The sequence below is a fragment of the Netta rufina genome (assembly GCF_964035555.1).
Source record: "Netta rufina genome assembly, chromosome: 16".
In the NCBI taxonomy this organism is placed as follows: Eukaryota; Metazoa; Chordata; class Aves; order Anseriformes; family Anatidae; genus Netta; species Netta rufina.
Window position 1 is genome coordinate 8,510,592 of NC_140140.1, and position 16,432 is coordinate 8,527,023.

The window sequence follows — 16,432 nt, forward strand, 5'->3', positions numbered from 1 at the left end:
GAACAGTTCTTGACCATCTTGTGTACAGCACAGTGTTGAATCCACTGGGAAAATACACACTATATTTAATCTTTGCTCTCGAGCATTCTTTAGCAAAACCATTGACCTCAGTAGCAATGGCTACTTTGCTAGATAAACATTCCAAATTTATGATGAAGGCCCCTTAACTTTTTAGCATTTTTGTTCAATTATTAAACGAACATTCTATTTATACTGTTATTGGCAGAACTAAGAAAAAAAATGCGGTTATTTTTCTAAAGATTAATGACACTTGAATTAGGAAGACAGAAAATGCCCTTGATGCTGCATCTCTTGCCATTTTAACACAGCATTACACATAAACAGGGATCCTTTCTTCAGATGCATCCTTTCGTGGAAATTCACAGCACAATCTGAATAGGTTATACGTAATTCAGTGTAACACAGGAATTCTGTTTGCAGGATACCATTTATCCAAAACTGATGTCTCATGCCAATACACATAACCTCTAACTAGTCCACCACACAGACAGGGGAAAAGCCACTGCAATTGCAAATAATGGAAAATGTATGTTTGGTATTCTGTTTATCAGATTCATATGGTAAAACAGATAATGGTAATAAAGAAAAATATGTCTGTGATGAGCTTTTGAATATATTCCCCTTCGTACTGTTATCAATCATGTCTGAACCACTAAGAGGTACATTTTGCTTCTCCTTTGCAATATGCCTGCTCTCCCACCTCACACCTACTCATCTCTTCCTCCCCCCAGTTCCTATGATGAGAATAAATCAATGTGGACAGATTAATTTCTTCAGTCTTATTTGCTTAAAAAGGCAATCCATGCAGGAAACCATCTTCTACCAAAGTGGTATGTTTAGCTACGCTGCTGTGAAGCCCAGTAGCTACAGCTGTATAGATCCATGAGCAGTCATTTTTCCACTCATATTCACCACACATTTCTGCACATTTAAAACTGAGCAACGTGAGCAATTACATAGCAATTTTGCTGCAAGTGGAAGATTTTGTTTCTCTACATCCCTGCATCTACATGCATTCCACAACTTCCTGGCCTAAACCTGCCTAAATCAGATTGTTAGGTTGTCCCTTTTATTTGCACCAAATTTATGTCTGTCACAATATTACATGATGTAGGAATATAATCCCATTCTCAGAAGTAATTTAGGCTCTTAGGATCTAGTTCCGTTGATTTTTAATAAGCATTACATCAATAACTCACACTATATGGAAAGATGGGGCTTCAGTGTGTTACTCATTTAGGTACTCTTGAAAATTTTATTTCTTTCTGGGCTGATTCAATTCTTAAATATGTATTTAAATGCTACATATCTGACATACTTTCCTCCTGGTCATATTTAAGCCATAAGGAGAAAGTCAGATAAACAGCTTTGATCCAGGTTACTGCTTTAGTCATTAGTCCCTTCTACAGCTTTATGCCAGCTTCTGGAAATGAAGTTCTGAGTCTCCAAGTTGGCCATACAGCAATAAATTTAAATAGCAAAATCACTCCCCTCAGACAGCTTCTCCTGTGCTGGAGGTAGCGACTCACACGTAACCGTTTCTAGAGTAGTTCTTTGAACACAGGACTCGACTTTCAGGTCCTTGATGACCTGTTTTTCAAGCCTGCAACTCAATATGTTGCTGTATTTCTAATTAGTTTTCTAAGTATACAGATCCAAGTTCTATTCTCAGTGAGAATCACTCAGTGATTCTCTGGTGCACAACCAGAGGAAATTAATCAGTCATTTATTCCAGATTTTCAGTAGAATCCCGGCAGCAAAGTTGGCCCATATTTAGTTAACGACCTGGAAACTATTTTTCAAGGCATAATTTTGTGGTCAGTTTTGTACCTCCCTCTAGTGGCAGCAGATATCAAACAAATAAGGCACAACAGAGACCTTGTCACAGATAGCACGCTGATGTACAGGGCCTGTTTCTTTCATGAAAATTTGTTACCCAGAATCAAAGTTGGCTGTAAATCCCGCTGTAACTGTTTTGTAATGTTGTAATAGGAGAAGGATCAGGGATTGCATATAGCCCAAATCCCTGTTTACTTCCTTTGCCAGTACGCAGCATATTCACATAGCCACATGTAGTTTCTCCATGTTCACCAACATCATAGCTCTTCGGTTGCTGCGTGTACTTTTGCACTGAGCTTTGCTTTCCTCTTCAGGGAAAGGCACAGAACAATTCACCCATTATCAGCTGATTTATGAGCACAGGGCTTGCTGTAAGCTCCTCTGGTTTCAATTTCAAACTTGATGACAAACTTGCAAGTCTGAATCAGAGATTCAGGAATGTGGCAGGCTCCACACGCTAGCCTGACTTGCAGCTTTTTCAGCTTTGGCAGAATTTGAGTCTGCAGTGAGCTACATTATAATGAATACTTAAAAACAAATTCCTACCAAGAGAAGAAGCAGATGGCTTTGAGAGAGAGCAATTTACAAGTGATGAACAGGCTCTTCCATTTCTGACAAAGGAAAATTTGCCTAGCAGCAAGACACTGGATCCTACATTCTGTCCTTGAGAGGTCCCTCCTTAATTAAAAACCCCAAGGAACATTCTTCTGTAATACATTTCTCATTCTCCCGCTTTCCGCAATCTATGCTTTAGTATACGTTACATGCAGAGTTACTGGGGGTGATCACATCTTCATCCACTGGCTAATGCAGGAGCCTCCTAAAAGCCTACTGCCAGGTCAGTTATGAAATAAGAAATGCTCCTTATCTCAGCCTTAGAGTTGTGCAAAGTCCCAGTTCTAAGTTTCTATTGAAATGAAACATATCTATCCTATGATGGATAGATATGTTTTGATTATTTCACTGAGAAGGGTGTATTAACCAAAAGAGATGACAATCTTCCAGTAATAGTGCAATTTGTTCAATAGTATATGAGATGTCTTTTGATATCTTCAAAAACTGAAGTCTGTCAATCACAATCTACTGGTACATGTCCTGGGGCACGCCTGGGAAGAAGTGGGAGAAGCCATCGGTTATGTAGCTGTCTGATCATGAAAACTGTCCCTTTATTAAGAATTAAGCCATTAAGTCAACTTTCTATGGCAACAATGTTTTATTTCCATAAATGTTATCAAGACAATCTCATACCAAAAAATAATGAAGTTGCTCAGTTAGGACCAGTAACCCAAACAACACTGGAAAAAGTACACAAAATGTCATACAGCAGGGAAATAGACATCTGGAGAGAGAGAGAGTAAAGTTTTATATTTTAAAGCAAAGCACTTTCTTTAATGCTGAGTAGGCACAGACTTACTTACTTTTTGCAAAATCAGTATTCCCACTACTGATTAGTGACTCTTGGTGCGTATATGAAGATAAAACTGAAAAGTGTGTATTTTTTAGAAGGGGATATCAAAACCATGACAATGAGAACATCTCTCATTGATCAGCTAACAGAACAATCTTCAAAAATCATTTGGCATATTTGAACATTTTATCTAGGCTGAATTTGCTCAGTATCTTCTAACACAGGCTTGTACTCTTATTTTCCTATGAATTAGGGTAGCTGTCATAGCCACACCAACACTGTACTCTGTACTAATCTTCCCATTCTGTAGACACTCCATAGCCACAAACTTTCCTAGGTGAAGGAAAAAAAAAAAAAGTCCTCTGAATTTATGTTTATATATCTCTACTTTCCCCTTCATTTCCTACCAATTCCTAATACATATGGTCTGACATTCATGGCCCACATTTTTTACGCTGTTATTCTCTGCTTTTATTTGGTTTGGGTTTGTTTTTAATGAGGTGAACTTTGCACAGCCCAACTCTAGCTCCCATAAAATCTTAAATGGCCAGATTTAGAGATTTTGTACGGAGAAAAAAAGCCTACATACTAACCACAGCTGTACTTGGAAACAGATGTTTTACCCCCTTTAAACTGAACTAATGAGGACAGGAGCATGGAACAGATAGGACAGGAAAACTTCTGTCAGATTTTGAATTTGAAATTATGGAAACAGTGGAGAAAAGACTGGTACCTCCACACAAGGGGAGGGGAGAAGGGCAGTAAATCCACAATGAAAAATTGCACTGCTGCACTAACTTCAGGGCTCTTTCACTTTGCAGCCTTGTGGATCCCAGTATCTCCACTCAACTCACAAGAGTATCCCATAAAGAGCAGGCCAGATCCTCAGCTGATATGAACGGCTGTAACTCTATTGAATGCAACAGAGTTATAGGTTGGGAATGAGGAGACATTTCTCCTCGGAAAAGCAGTCAGGCATTGGAACAGGTTGCCCAGGGAGGTGGTGGAGTCACCGTCCCTGGGGGTGTGTAAGGAAAGGTTGGACGTGGTGCTTAGGGACATGGTTCAGTAGGTGACATTGGTAGTAGGGTGATGGTTGGACCAGATGGTTTTAAATGTCTTTTCCAACCTTAGTAATTTTATGATTTACAAAAGTTCAGGATTTGACCCTGTGTCTCTTTTGCATATAGCAAGGGTAAGATGACTCTAAACCACATTTTTCAAGAATTCCATGAAACAGGAAGCAGACCAGATCAAATGCTGTGAAAACGTCAACTTCTGATGGAAATTTAAAAATTGTTTTGGTTTCATCAAACTACCCTTGCCTATCAGAATGGTCTTAACATATAGTGTCTTATGCTGCTAGTTCAGAAGTGTTTTTTAGCCCCACTGCTTCTCTGCCCAGTCTTGCTCTCATCAAAGACACTGATAGAATTGCTATAACTTCAGAGAGAGGATGAACAAACCTTTGCAATCGTGATTTGGCTCCCATACTGGAAAAATGCATTAGTGATGGCTTTGTATAGAAGAGATGCATCAAGTTTTCCCTCTGGTTCCTAGTTTAAACTTCTTAAAAATGTATTTTTGATTTGTCTTCATATGCTCTTCATCAATCTGCTGCCTTGAAGCACAGAGTGGATCCCTAAGCCACAGCAGAAAGAATCTTCTGCTGTATAAGGCTATGTGAGACACTGTCATTACACACAGAGGAAACTGGGTTTAGTGGGGCCCTACTTCCCCTAGGGACTACCATAATATAAATTATTAATAATAAAAATAAACATTGGCTAGCTTGAACTTCTCTTCATTCTCCTAGAGCTTATTTTTGTGATGGAATTAGCTAAATAAAGCCCACTTGAAAGAATGCTTAATTGCAAACTATCCAAACAAAACAGAATGGATATAATTGGTTCTTAAATATTAACACTCTAAAGAAGATGGCTTTGGAAACAGCTGAAAGAGTAATGTATATTAGGATACATATGGTAAAATGAGCAGTCGAGCAAAATGCAGTCTAAAACAGATTGAATTTACTTTTAAACTAGATATACAAGTTTTGTCAGTCTGATTTTGCCTAGAAGATACCTTTAGATTATTTCAAGCCTAAACTGAATTACAAAAATATTATTTTCAAAATTATAAAATCAAGAGTCAAACTCATGGACTGACTTCTGGACATAGTTTGCCCACGAAAGACCATGACAATCTGCAATGATCATTACTCTGTGGAACCTCCCTTAATCCTATTTCAGTCTAAAAATGTTAGCTTAGCAAAGACTACTGTTTCAAGTGTTTATTCTGAAACAGCTATTTTCTTGGAAGTTGGATAGGGAGAGCTCACGTAAACAGTTCTGACAAGAGATCTCTAAAGGAGAATGGTGATGCCTTCTACCAAAACAACTGATTGCAGAGTTCACATCTGCCCTGGCCTCTATAAACTTCCTTTCTTCAGCCCTGTGTTTTTGTTACTGCTATTTAATACAAATATCTCACAGTCAGCAAATAGAGAATGTCTGTTTGGGTATGAGAAGGCTCCCTTTTGATATTCATTAGAGGTTAATACAGTTGGTCACACACTTCTTAAGTTGAAAGCATTTCCAGCAAGACTAGAAATTATCTTTAATGCAAGTGAAATTTGTAAACAAAAATACTTTTACATTAGAAAGGAGCAAAAAGTAGATAACTGTCTACCAAAGCCATACAGTAAAAAATAATTTAAGAAATTAATAAAGGGTAGTACTTTTTTTTTTTTTTTTTGCAAGACCACCGTGTGCTGTGAAAAACAGAAATGAAAACAGCCTAGTGGTAAGCCACTGAAAGTGCAGTGCCTAATCAGCCAGATGTTTACTTTCTCACTTATCAATAACTGACATAAGCAAGACTTCTGCTAGAGATAATAAATTCCTGGAAGTGTCAGGCTCTTCTCAGTCACCTAGCAGAAGCACAAGAAAGCTACTCCCTAGAAAAAGAAAAAAAGAAAAAAAAAAAAAAAAGCAGACATAACTTGAAGTGCTAAGCAATAGTTGATCAGCAGCAGGATTGGTTGAGATCAAACCACACTTAGGCCAAAAGCTAACCTAATTTTAATGTCCCTTGAAATGTTATGAATATCATCAACAAAGACAGTGAGTCACTCATGAAAATGAGTTTGGTTTGTGCACAAAAAAAGAATCTGTCGGATCTCTGTCTCAAACTTCTTCTTAGACTGTGAACCCAAGTCTTTGTTCCCTTAGGACTCAAAGCTTTCACAGACGCAGTTGCATCTGTTTAGTGTTTCATATTTTTCAGCATCACGAGGAGTTTTTCTTAGACCTTGGACTGGTTTACTCTGCATCGATGTACAACAACAAAATTCCCACAGAAGAGATAACCGAGTTCTTCTGCCAGCTTGTGTCTACCTCTGTCCCCAAAAGACACAGGCAATCCTGGCAAAAGGAGTATTTTGAGTGAGCATTTTGCTAGCATAGCTAAATCCTCACGGATTTTATTTTTTAGCATTCCTCTTAGCACTCACAGCTATGCCAGAAACTTTGTAACACAAATCTTTTATAGAGCTACACACACAAAAAAAAAAAAACTTGGTTTGTAATACAAATCAAGGGTGTGTAATACAAACCAGGGTGTATAATACATCTAGTAAGGTTTTGCAAGGTATTAGTAGTAGATAATGTAAATTTAAAAAATCCTCCAATGTGGCCATTTTCTGTCATAATTTATGCTATCAGCACCTCACTGCTATCAAGAATATAGGTGTTATTTACTACTAAAGTGCTCCTGGAATGAACAAAGCAATCTAGCAAGGCTGTGCTTTCTAGCAGCATAGTTAAAACCATCCTTCAGAATTAAAACAAGTAGAACTACATGTTTACTGTTCACTATAACTGCTTCTATGCTTGTGTCTTTTGCTAATTCAGCCATATGAAAAATGTTATCTTTGACCAACAATCCTTACCCAATCTAGCTATGAGGGCAGGAATCTGCAGCATAGACAGGGACTTAACAGATAGAGAGAAGGGCTTATTACTTGCGCCACTTAAGATACTGCAAGGACATTGTTAGTGCAGACATGCAGCTATAAAACATCTGCAAAAAAGAACAAATTGCATTGACATACAACGCTGCCATATCAAGGTAGCTGCAAATGCTTTTAATGTCATATGGTGGCTATACCATTAAAAAACTCATCTGAGACAAAGATATAGCAATATTACATTTAAGTGCAGAACAGAGATTACTATGGCCACAAGACAAGCATAGAACAACTAAAATCCTCAGTTTATTAAAAAAAATCTGTGGGTAAATCCTTCATGCCTCATAAAACAGTAACTATTTTTGTGATGCAAATTAACTTCATCTATGTTATCCAGTCTTTAATACTTACCTACAAGCCAATTACATTTCAGGCCACCCTTGCAGAATAGGATTGCACCACTTCAAAAAACAGATCCCCCTGTAAGCAAGTTCTCTTAGTTCCCTTTCAAGATGGATGGAGTGAATTATAGTGCTAACGCACACACTGACTCAAGAGCATGAAGAGCTGTCACCCAAGACCAATGAGCAAAGGATGCAAGGTGTCAGCCAGGTCACTGTACATACTGATCCTTAGTTCATCAGCTTCCAATGTCCAAACAGAACAAGGTCAAACAACAGTCACCTTCAAAACATGGTATGTAGGAAAATGACAGTCAGGTTTGTGTTCAGTTACAGTTGTCGGAGTGGCAAAGAGATTTAACACAAAGATAGATGGCCAAATGCATAGTTCATGTTCATGTAGCTATTGCTAGACTGACAATTTAAGGAGTTCTGGTGATAGATGAGATCACCAAGCTTTAAATTTCAGGACAGCACACAGGCAAAACACTTAAATACAACGGTATTGTTATGATTCCAGCGATATTAAACAATGTGTGTAATGACCTGATTTTCTGGCATCAGACAGGCATGATTTGTGAAAGACAGATACCACACATCTTGCCAGATGAGCCTGATACGATGGCAGCAGCGTTCAGAATGCTGAACAGCACTGTAAGCTTCACAGGGATAAGCCTTCCCATTAACGAAGAACCATGCCTGGCTGAAGAGGCGGTCGATAGAACTGTATGTCCCTGTGATGTTTTATATCCCCTGGCAGTTTTCCCACCCTTGCACTATGACCCTCCAAACATCAGCACATGGATCATTAACCTTACGAACTCACATTTGTGATCCTCTACTGAATCATCATTGAGAATGCACAGCCCGGAGACCATACTGGCAGAAAATCACTTGGGTACTCTTCAAAATTCAGAAATGGCCACTCAGATACAATATACATGTGTTGACAAGCAATCCCAGCAATACACAAATCCAGATCCAGAATTAAATCCAGACACGCTTCCCGCAGCAGTGACACACAGTCCATTCAACGTTGTAACAGACAAAACGGCGTTTTGCTCCATACGACTTGGTTTACTTGAGAGAGGTCTATGACTAGAGGTCATAGTATACTTGCTCATTGCTTTAAATTAAGCTAGAATGCAAGTAAATCCACACACACACACAGTGGGAAAAGATTCACCATGTATTACTGCAGCTCTGGAGGCAAAAGTTAGGCTGTGTAGATACAGAAACTATGTCTGGATCTTACCAGAAGATGCAGTACACGATCTTTTCCAAACCTTCTCTTTCAGAGCACATATGCCTTAGACTTGTGTTGTTCTTGAAGAACAATTTTAAGGTACTTTGCACTGCTACTTATTTGTGTTGTACTTCTGATGTTTGTTTACAGGCTGCTGGGATGCCTGCACTGATTTTTTAAGGTTATTTAAATTCTTTATTTGTTAACAAATTATGTTGGTTGCACAACACATTGGCATGTGAACACTTCAGAAAAAGGGAGGGGCACAGCTCGGCCTCAGTGGAATTAGGAATAAGATCCAATGACTTCAACAGAGTTACACAAGGGATAGGTCCATTGTTTCAGTGGGAGTTGTGGTTAATTAAAGTAGTATTTCCTGTCAGCTTTCTACATACAGGACTCCCTTGAAAGGTGACAGTACCTTGAAGATCACTCTGTGGGCTTCCATTTCAGACAGTGAATAACAAAAGCATAGGGACGGCTTTTCAAGAAGTCTATGCAAATACTAATGTACTAAAAGCATGAAAAAAGGCACACTCTAATGCTCAGTTAACAAACAGTGATGTTGAAACTGTTATGTTACTGACGGAACTAAACTAACTTAACTAAGATTTTTGAACATGATCCATCCATTGTAACTGCATTTATGTTTTTTTCTTCCATTATAAAAACAAACAAACAAAACACAGCAGGCACACAGGTACCAGCTAAATAGCTACGAATCTTTCCAACTTGAGAAAAGCCTATGAATTTTCTATATAGATCAAGTATTAGCCACTTTTTCACAAATGAGAAGATAATTGTAATAATTGCTCCATTAGCTACACGTGCATTTGGAATGTGCATCAAATCTTTGGGAAAAACATGGCCTATCACTTTGACTTTACAAATCTCATGAAATAAAATCCTTCCTCACATTCTAGAAAAACTGAAAACTCTTCTTACAAAATTTCAGTTACAGAAAGTAAACACTGCGGAAATTCAGTGCACAGGAAAACTGGATGTTATTTATACTGTGTTTCGTCTGCACTACTAGAAATGTAAACCTATTCATGCTAACGCTAAAGCAGTAAACATTATGACTTTAAAGTACACTGAGGTCTTTCAATTGCCTCCCTATTTGGTTATCTGTTGAGTCCTGGTACTGGAGAATGATTTTTTCCTCTTCACGTCTGTGGCAATTTAAATAATAAGACAGAGGTTATGTGAGTGCAAAGAATTATGGAAAAAATGTAAGTGGAAAGTACATATTTTTAAAATGCACTTGAATAACTCAAATGCAGCTGAACTGACATTATTCAGACTTTCCAGTCTTATTCAACACTGGATTGAAACCAAGCACAAGAAATTTCAGGCCCAAAGGACATTTTAAAGAAAATTGTAAGTACCTATATTTCAAGTTTACAATATCTGTCTGGGAAATCTCTACCACCTAAAGACAGACTAACCTGTCTCCTCGTGGAATCAAACAAAAGGGATGTTAACTAATTATGGGGATGTCTGGATCAGCTTGCAAACAAGAACTGATTCCGCCCCAAAGAACACTCAAGCCAGAAACCTGGATTTAAATAACTGTGGTCTTCTAGCAAAATATAGATGCATTTTCAGATCCAAATTTTACACTGAAAGTTCACTCCTAACCTGTGCAGCCACAAGCGCTAGGCCCAGCTCTGCATTCCTTCCACACCCAAAATTGGAGCTCTGCCCGAATAAGGAATGCAAGAGAGAAATGCATTTCTTATCTTTATGGCACATCTTGTTTGGTGATGTACATGCCTGTGAACCTGCCAAAACTCAAATGTGTGACATGCTATGCACTCTAATTCCAAAACTGATAGGTTTCAAAAGATTACTCCTGTAGGACACTTATAAAGAGGTGGAACATTTTTTCATAAGCTTACGTAACTGTTCATAACTCCTGTATACATTGACATATTCCAATACTTCTGTTATAAGTAATTTTCAACAACGGAAAAGTAAAAATGCTAGATTTGTATAAAGGATAGGGAACAAAGGGCATAAATTACATATTTCCAGGCTGAGACACATTTAAAAGTATGGCTATACAAAAAGCAATGTTACACTGTAAAATAAGATTTAAAAAAAAATACCTACTTCACAGAAAGCAAGTAATAAATAAATGAATAAATAAATAATAATAAAGGCTCCTCAGCATAACAGTCTATGCTTATTATCCTCCCAAAACTCCAGGTAGCATTATGCACAAAGATGCACATAATCACGTTTTTCCATCGCTTCAAAACAACATGAGTTTCACTCTGGATTTTGGTAAGAAAAATGCAGTTATGTTTTCTTCAGCTACCCAGACAGCTGTATTTCAAAATTTGCAAGGAGAAATAACTTTCAACAGCATATATGACAAGTAACTGTGGAAACAAGTCTCTATGTGTGGATCATGGCCTTTTTTAAATTTTCCCTGATTTTTCGGGCAAAGTCATATAAGAATTTTTTTCCGTCTTTTCATACAAGAAATGCCCACCAATGTTAGTTACAGATGCTGCATTTTATGACAAGTCTTTGAGTAAAATGAAATCCTAGTACAGATACAATTGTCAGCATTTTTCTTAAATTAAATTGATATAAAATCAGCCTAAATTCAAGAAAAATCTCCTTTTGTAAGCACAAAATGTATCCATATCTGCAGAGTTTCCAATACAATTATAGGCGCCAACCTGTTCTGCTGTAGTTCTGGCCTTCATGGATGTTTTTCTTGTTATTCTACCCCCAAATAGCGTACAAAACGGTAGGAAAAAAAGATGCCCTTCTGTGGTCAAAGTGAAAAGGAGATATTAAGGCAATTTATGTTGCATTTAGTCCAGATGAATATTTTCATAACAGTTGAGAAAACAGTATGTTGAATAGAGCACCCTATGGCAACCAGTCAGAGTAAAAGAAATGCTAGCTAAAATCCAGGGCTTTGGTTGCTTTAAGCCTTCCTAAGCAAGATTAAATCAAAATATTTCCTATATACATTCCTTCTTTTCATCAGCATGTCAACTACAGTAAGTAAGAATGTGCTATTAATTCTCAGCATCAAAATCTGGGATAATTTTATATAGTTGAATATGTTTCCTTACTTTAACAGAAACAACTGTTACTGGAAATATTTTCCAAAGCATGCTGCAAGTGGAGCTAAGTAAATCTGCAAGCACACTGCACACTTTTCAGGGAAAATGTTTCTAAAAATGAATCAGGATTTAATAAAAAAATGTCTCTGAGGTATGTAACATGCCCATAATACAGTATTTTTCAATTTTCAACCCTGTATAGAGCTTTTAAAACAATAACAGATGGACAAAACAAAAAAAGTACAATTCTTCCTTATTGTCTCATGCACAAACATATAACACACGTAGAAAACCAATGACATGCTCTAAAACATTAATACTACTTTTATATTTTCCATTAGAAAGACAACTCGCTTGCGATTCCTTCTCCCTTTAAATTGTTTCTGTGGCAACACATCTGGTGCTATAATTCTGGGCCAGAACATTAACTATCCTGAAAGAAGAAAGTTATGTTGTTGTTCTGGTCTGCAAGAATGTGAAGCAAAAAGATCTGCAAATACATGTAACCATATAACCCTTTCCGCCTTCATAGGCGCACATAATGTTGACTATCAATACTTACGCATAGCTTAAAAGTACAAGTTTTAAAATGTTCCTACAATAGTTAGAGAAAACTGTTGTGGTGAGCACACATTCTGAGAGCTTTTTTTTTTTTTTTTTTAGAACAAAACGATGAATGCTTTGTTACTGCTATTCCTACCATATGAAAAATGTGAGGAAAGCATGCAGCTAAGAGGAACAAGGTTCATTCTTAGTCATAAACGTAACTTGCCCTACATCATTGAGAACACTTGATATTGATTTCTTATCATCCCTCCAATGCTATGTAAACATTACTGTACTATCACTGTTTTACAGATGAGATATGTCAGGAGCACGTAAGGCCAGAATGTCTGAAGTGTCTGTTAGATGTGAATGCCTCTACTGCTTGTTGCCATGCTGATGCATGCAGTCCTTGGCCCTCTAAGCTGTTGAGGACCAAGAGATCTTTCTTACTTGAGATTATAGGAACCTATTAACAGTTTATGTTTTAGAGATCCCAGCTTCAGCCTTTTAGCATTCTTAGAATCTCTAGTCTGAACAATTTAGTTGTAGAGAAAGGAAAGAAAAAACAGAATAAAAACTTAGCAAACTGAACTTGGGGCTGTACATTATTAGAGATTAAAAAAATGTTCATATGCTAAACTGTAAGAATAATCTAAAGCAAGTTATTAGGGGCATTATACAGTTCAATTGAGATTGACACGGTAAGATGTCAACGCTACAGTGGATCTCAGTCCATGATGTAAGGACCAGAGCAGTTTGCAAGGATTATTGCACCCTCAGCCTGGAATAGCAGGAGTTAAAAAAAAAAATACTGAAAATAGATTTTTACTACTCTATCAAGTAAATCAGGGATGAATTAATGGAAAGAACATATCTGATGGATAAGAAAATATCACTGACACAGTTACTTTTGCAATAATTGCATTTTAAGTTCCCTGTGAAACAGATTTTATTATTTAACTAGAAATAGCCAAGTTCAAACCTAGATCAATTACATACAAAATGGTTTGTTAACTACACTTACAGCATTTTCTGTATTAGTGACAAAGAAAGCGAGATTGTCTGGTATTCTGATCCTCTAAATTAGTAATGATTAAATGCACTGACTGGCTGAAAACCAAGTTGTTGGTTTTTTTTTTCTTCCCAAAACATTGGATAGAAATCATGGTTTCAGGCACTATGTCTTTGAAGACATATTGGTTTAAAGCAATCTGCACTGAGGGAGAATAAACTGGCAACAGAAATGGAAAAGTTGGAAAAAGTGGATAAAAACTGGTAAGTCAGAAACAGACCTTTAAGTCCCTCTTGGACTAGTGGAGGCGTCATCTTAAGATCAGAATTAAACCCAGGACCCTGAGCACCTGTAGTCATTAAAGGCCTGCTGATGGTCTTTGCAAGACTTGCTGTCTGTATAATTTTGGATTGTCACCAGCCAGTCACCTTCCAAAATCCAGTTCTGGTCAATAACAATCTGGATAATTCAACTCTGTCTGTTCCCTTTTTCTCAGTCTTTTGGCTAAGAGCAAGTGTGTATATTAAACTAATGTTAAACCCACTATTTTACATGAAATATCTACTTCTCTTCCAATGTAGCCTTACTATTTATTTCATCCAAAGGGCACGATTAACAACCCCTTTGAGACATGCCTCATTCCCTTGCTTTGTTTTGCAAAACTTTCTATACCCAGAGCCTCTCTTTTGTCCTGGTACACTACAATTCCACATTATCATTCTTCAAGCCCTCAAGAGAGGCACATTACAATTGTAACTTTCCCCTCCCAGTAGACTGGCTTCCTTTCTAGCTATAATAGCCCCACTCCACTTCTCAGGTTCTTTATAAGCATATCGCAAAGGAGTATTTGCGGAGGAATTAGCTGTGGAAGGGAATAAAGTGATATTGGTCGATCTGCTATTATGGGGGCTCAGGTCCCTGCCTGGATTGATCCAAAGGAACCCAGGGCTGGAGCGAACATTGCAGAGCAACTCTGCTGCTGCTCTTCATCTGGACATAAGGAAATCATCTCGTCTTTATACTGCCCTTTAGGGAATAGCATTACATAACTCACTGTTTGGCCTATATTTCACCATTCTTGGCTTCATGCTGTTAACAGAAATGCCACTCCTTCACTTCAGTTACTGACTCTAGAATTGAGCACAGGATAGGACACAGAACCTGTTGTTTCACGGACGCCCTTTCATTCCTCTAAACAATATTCAGAATCTAATGGGTGGAAAAAATTTAACAAGCTAGCTGCTCACTACCATATCGCATGTGTCGCATCCCTGATAAGCTTCTCTCTAGACGTGGGGCACACAGTGGGCTTGGTCTGCTACTCAGTAACACCTCCTTCCCATATGGGAAGCACTAGTGCTTACGTCATCCACTCTGCAGAATTCAGGGCAGCAGCATGTAGCTGAGCAACTGCATGAGAAATGAACATTACGGAGAAGTTTCTAACGTTCACGTTCCACTAGACACCACATCTTTCTCAGACACCTCTCTCCATTCAACATAAAACGCTCCCTCAGATGTACGTTGTGTTGTTTACTACCCTTACACGATCTAAAATGACCATTACTATGCTTTTTCTTTTTCAGTAAAGTCTTTCCAAAAAGATTATGTAATGCCCCTCATTAAAAGGTGTAGCTCCCATTTTACAGCTGTGAAAACACTGGTAGAGACAGATCAAGTCTTGTTACCACTGAAGTGAATGACTGAATCGGGAGTTCTGAGTACTGCTGCTCTGACTCTGGTTTGATACTCGCACGCTCAAGAATTACGTAACATCATTTTCCAAACTCGTTCAACTTTCTTGGGTTGATGAACAAGTCAATTTCCATATGGCCCAGTGTATTTAAAGCTTATTGAAAGGGGAAAGTAAGCTCTGTCTGAAGCAAAACGTAACCGGGCCATGATCCAAAACCTCAATCCGTATTTATGAGCAAATAAAATAAAACCTCTACACAGTCAAAAAGAGCTTACAAAAATATAACCAGCCCATACAGCGACACCTCCAAAACACAACCCCCGCAGGATGGCATAAACATTGCCCTGCTCCTCTGACTTTTCCACCTGCTCCAGCCAGGCATTCACCTCCTGAGGGGGGTTCCCGGGTGTCTCCTGGCACGAACTCGCTTACCCCTGGCTAAACCACCACCGCACCGCCCTGCTCGATGCTTGCCTGCTCACGGCTCTCCCGCTCACGGCTCTCCGGAGGTGCCCCCGCTGGAGGAGCCGGGCAGCTCTTGTGCGTTTCCCGCAGCTCTCCCCGCCGCGGTGCCGGAGCCTCCCGGTTGCCCCGCGGCGCTCGGTCCTCCACCGGCACCGGGACCCTGCTCCTCTCTGCCCCCCGCCAGCCGCAGCCCCGCGGCTCGGTCGTGCTGCCAGGTGCTGCCTTACCTGCGGGCTCGCCGGGGCCGTGCCGCCGGGAGGGCTCCGCCAGCCCCCGCTTATCGCCGCCGGCTGCCGCCCGGCCGGGCTCCGCTTCCAGGAAGCCGCGGCTCCGGAGCGCTGCTGGCTCGCAGCTGGCTGCCGATCGCCCCGTCCCGCTCGCTGCCTCCCTTCCTCCCTCCCTCCGACCCCCCTCATCCTGGCAGGGGGGCTGGGAAAGTGCAGCGAGGCTCCGGCACATGCCGAGCTTGCGGTCACGGCCCGGACCCTCTGCTATTAATCAGGGAGCATCCCAAGCGCCCCCTCGCTTGCTCCAGCTGCTTTAGCAGGGCCGGGGCAAAGGGGCTCCGCTCGCAGGGCCACCCACCCCTGTCCCCCCGGCATCCCCCCTGCCCCTGCTCTCCTCACCATCCTCCTCCAGCCTTCATCAGCCTTTCCCTAAGCAGCATCTTTCCTTCTCCTAGCGCCCCTTCCCCTTCTCCATCCCGTCCTCCCAGAGGTTTTCTATTACCGCCCATGTG

The 16,432-nt window shown here is 39.6% G+C and overlaps 1 protein-coding gene across 2 annotated transcripts in view; it reads right to left on the reverse strand.

The window, feature by feature from the left end:
* RIPOR3 (RIPOR family member 3) overlaps positions 1-16,432 on the reverse strand; it is a 51,802-nt gene that overhangs the window by 35,024 nt on the left and 346 nt on the right. Inside the window, exon 1 of one of the 2 annotated variants that reach the window (XM_084296514.1) lies at positions 16,320-16,427. The exons of the other annotated variant lie outside the window; for it this stretch is intronic. The gene's annotated coding sequence lies outside the window, so the exon portion shown is untranslated. Of the gene's footprint in view, positions 1-16,319; positions 16,428-16,432 lie in introns of those variants that run through there. 2 annotated transcript variants of the gene reach the window in all.